The sequence below is a fragment of the Eptatretus burgeri genome, chromosome 9 (genome assembly GCF_056783735.1).
Source record: "Eptatretus burgeri isolate ZD-2024b chromosome 9, Ebu_testis_v1, whole genome shotgun sequence".
Classification (NCBI taxonomy): Eukaryota; Metazoa; Chordata; class Myxini; order Myxiniformes; family Myxinidae; genus Eptatretus; species Eptatretus burgeri.
Genome location: NC_140969.1, coordinates 61,359,141 through 61,363,890, shown reverse-complemented (window position 1 = coordinate 61,363,890; position 4,750 = coordinate 61,359,141).

Genomic DNA, 4,750 nt, shown 5'->3' with positions numbered 1-4,750 from the left:
GAGCGTGTGGTGCACGTGTTTGTGTGAGCAGGGCCGCCAACAAGTGAGGCTCGGGTAGATCACCAACAACACCAGGGTATAAACCCGCAACAGACGATCTCGGTGCCCTCCAGACGTCGACTGGCGTTCAAGGCTGCCCCGCAAGAGAGTGCACGGCAAAGCTGGGTGCTGGCGACGGACGTGACACGCACAAACGCATTCTCAGGACGTTTTCACTTCACGGACGACTTTCTGGTGAGCAAAACGATTTTCCCCCTCCCCTCCCCCTGAATGATCTGCTTGGTACCCTTGTCTGTGTTTAGCTGTAAGTCAACCCCCGATAAACATCTGCTCTTTGTCTCTTTCCTGGCATTTTGATTAATTTTGCTTTGAAATTTATTCTATATTTACCTCAGCAAATAAATAGTTCTTTTTATTTATTTATTTTATTATTAATAAATTATCTGTCTCGGTACCCATCACTGCAACAATATATATATATATATATATATATTGTTGCGGTTGTTGAAATTCACATATCATTCTGGTTTCCCGGAGATCAGTTATTTCAATAAGTATGTGTTTCAGGTTAGAATCCCCACCGATGTGTAAAGGGGATTGTTCGTGTGCCGGGCTGTGAATCTTTGAGGTAGCCATTTTTCTTTCACTATCTTTTATTTTAAAACAACACAACATCCTCATCATCGACAAACAACGCCATCTTCGCAACCCAGCATCTCCAACAACACGAAACAAACAGCAACCGTCATCTCCTCATCATCGACAAACAACGCCATCTTCACAACCCAGCATCTCCTACAACACGAAACAAACAGCAACCGTCATCTCCTTACCATCGACGAACAACACCACCTCCACACCACCAGGCGAACGGCGGCAGCGCAAGCCGATTTGCAAAAATGGCTCACAGGACGACTTCCCCGAAACCAACTACTGACGTTGGAGTTGGGGTTTCCAGCAAGGGGTGAGAGGTCGGAGGTGAAGAGTGGGCGGAGCCCCAGCCTTGGGCGAGAGTTTGAAGGGCGGGCGCCCAGCCTTATAAAAAGGGTGGAGTCGAGTCACAGGAGTGAATCAAGTGAGTCGAGGGTCAGTGGCGAAGAAGTTAGAGAGCGCCAGAGGAGAGTCTGAGGTCGTCGGAGAACAGCCGGAGAGGAGCGGTTGCAAGAGTTCCTGCCAGCTGTGGTGGAGTCGAGCAAGCTGCGTCGTGGTCCGGGCGAACGGCCCCGAGATGGTGGAGCGATGCTGAGGTAGTTTACGGGTCCCAAAGAGCATCAACTAAAAGAGCAAAGACCCAATCACTCCCCCGAACGCGTCGCCAGCCAGGCCTGACCGACCAGGCCGCAGTGAAGGCTGCACGACCGAGGGGAACCGAGCAAGCCACTCACCAAGCTGCTCAAGCCGCCCGGCCACTCAAGCCACTGGCGCAGAGCGACACAAGGGCCAAGCAGGAACATCCAGGGTCACCGACTCAAAGACCTTCGAGCCGTCACAAGGGGCGGTCAGGTAACCTGTCCGGCCTCTTGTGAGCCCTCATTCATCCAGGCTCCGAGTTGGAATAAAGGCTCACGAGCCCGTTTCTTTTCTGGGGTTTTGTATGCAGGTGTTCTGTGGCGCCTTGTCTTTATAAGTAGAATTGCTGGTTAAGTGCGTGCCTGTACATAATAAATAGACATCGTCTGTAGGCTTTACTTGTGTCATGTCCCCTTCCTCCATTGATTGCTCATTTGTAATAATAAATGCCCCCATTGTTTGAATGTCAATCTGCTCGTTGCGTCATTTCCTCCCATTGACTTCGTCGACGAGTTCGGGAAATTAGCCGGCTATTAAAGCAAAATAAAAGTAGTCATTTGGTCCGACGGAACTTTGCCATTAAAACCGCTCGGCATCGCACACGGAACGAGTGCACTTAGAGGCTCGTTTCCGTACGAGTTCCGTCGAGGTATAAATTCTATGTACTTCTGTCTGCACGGATAATTAGGTATATCGAGATTCGGCGATGAACCCTGTACCGCGTGGACAGAATATTGGCAGTTTATGGTGCGTTAAGGCACCCGAAGCAGGTTTCCGGAGTTGTCCAGGAAGCTACAACTGAATTCCGGTTTTCGGCGGACGCGCGACTGCGGTTGGGCTGAAGCGGTCGTGCCGATGCCGTCTCAACCAGCTAATTAGTAACACTGGTGTTTCGGAGTGGGAAGAGAACTCTTCAGCCTCCACACGAAATTCACGGAAGTCGGATCAAGGGTGTGCGAAGCAACCCTCCGTTTGCACTAAATTGCGAGCGTTTCAAATTTTTTATTCCCGATACGCAAAATGGCAGCTCAAGGCGAGCACTGAAAGGAGGGAATAGATGTAATGTTAAATGAACCCATGGCCCAGGACGAAACCACCGTAGAGGACACTCCCATGCAGGAACTTTCCCAACAACCGAACTCAGAGTCCGTAATGGGTGGAGCGGCAGGTGCGGCAGTGTATGACACCCCCCCCCCCCTTCGTCAAATTTCTCCCCCGAGTCCGGCCGTTTCCGCGACCGATCATGACAAATCGACTGCCACAGGGCCACTTGACATGAGCCAGCTATTGACAATTTTGCTGGCAAAAATGGATGCAAATGACAAAATGGATGCGATGCAAAACAATTCAAACAAAATGAACGGCAAGATGGACACGATGCAAAACAAAATGAACAACAAAATGGATGCGAACACGCAAGAGATGAATGCAAATATGCAAACACTGAGGGGTGAAATGCAGAGCATGGGGCGAAGCCTGCAGGTGGGCATGAAGGGAATAATGGCGATTGCATCCGACGAAACATGGACAGTGGAGCACAAAATGGCGGCGCCACGTGGCGGAGACACCAAACCAACGAGCGGGAGTGTGGATTGTGTCGGTGCCGCAATGGAGACGGGTGAGGTTATGACGAGGGACACCGTCACAATAATTAGGGAGACACGTGGAGGTGAAGGAAAAATTGATGGTGACGGAGACGCGGGTAATAAAGGAGACAAAAGGAATAACAGAGACACAAATAATAAAAGAGGTGACTGAAACGTGTAGGGCGAGACACGAAGAGACGAAGGAGAGAACTACAAAGACAACGGAAATAAAAAACAGAGACATGGGAGATAGAGGGTGAATTGGACGAGGTCAAAGACGAGCACACATGGGTAGAGTTAGTGGAGGACAATGAGGGTGAGCTTGGGGAATGTGTTGGGACCCGATGTAAGCAGCAGGATAGCCTCCTTAAGGAAAGAGGGGAGGGAATATTCCCCCTTGAGGCGGATCGCGATGAGGTGGGTCCGATCGCGCCGAACGAGGTACAGGGGATGGCTGAGGTGAACGGGTGCATACGGAGCTTGGGGGGTATAGAAATCCCGGGACCCCTTGTGGTAGGACGAATCCCCAGCGCGATGGTCCCGGTGTGTGTGGTTACGAATGTGTCGAAATGTGTGTTGAAACGTGCGCATAGCGTGAGTTAAATGGCATGTGTGAGTGAAATGGCGTGTAAGGGAGAAGCACCGTGTGTGAGAGGAACCGCGTGTGTGAGGGCGCGGTATGAAAGGGAAATGGCGGTTGGTATGCGGGAAACCGCAACCGCGTGTCCGAATGTCATGGCGAGATGGGTAAGCGTCATGGCACGCAGGATTGCGTGCGTGGAATTGCGATGAAGACGGCGCCAGACGAGAGACATGGGCTGTGTAGCGGCCGTAGCTGTTTTGGTAACCGCGCCAGATTTGCACAGCAGCACGCGTGAGGTCCGTGCCGTGCTTCGCACGAGGCCGCCACGTGCGTGCCTACGCAAGTGAAATCCGGTCCGGAAACGTCCGCAGTGGATACAAGCCGACCCCGCGGACAGACAGAAGTTAGGCTGCAAATTGTTGAATTCGGATCGGACGTTTTTTCCAGGCGAGCGTGTGTGTCGAGCTCCATGTGGCCTGTGCCACGCGTTCTGTTTGCAGAGTGCGCGAAGCACTTTCCACGATATGTTACGTGTTCCCCGGCTTGCGCGAGAAATCGCGCAGGTTCAGGGTGCGGGTGACGTCATCGTGGATTCCGCGGCGTGGGTTACGGGCAGGCAGAGCACACGGGCTCGTGTGGAGAACCCCTCGAAATGCGAAGCTTGCTTGTGATGTGCAGGGTGACGTCATGGCTGCACGCATGGTTGGAATCCTACAGGAGGGAAATCCCTGCCGGATGTTACCGTCCGAGAGGAAGGGACGAGGAGCGTGAAGCTCGAACAGCTGCCATGACATCACGGGAAAAGAGCATGGGTTGTGAATTGCTGTGCTGGTGTGCAAAGAAAAAAGAGAAGAGAAAAGCAAGCCTCGCCACTTCGGGTAAACAGGATTCCCAGGCAGGGGGTAGGAGACCCCCTTGTTTTTTTGGGGCATAGGAGCACTAGTTAGCAAGAAGGGTTAGTTTTGATAGACAAGCTTCATGGGGACATGGGTTGTTCCTCATTGAGCCCGTGGAACGGGTTAGTTAGAGGGATTTAGGTTAGATTTAGGAATGGATTTATGGAGACAGTGACAAACATTGAATGTGTAGTGGAGACGTAGCTTGGCTACATAGAGTTAAATGGAACGTGCGTGAGTTTAAAGGATGACGAGGGAGCACGAGATTTAGGGATTTAGTTCGTAGGATGGCGGTGTGGAGTGTTGGTGTGAGTTGAGAAATGGAAATTGAGTGAGGGCCAGAGGGTCTGTGTGAATGGGGTGAATGTGGAATGCATGGTGCGATCAGTGAGTGG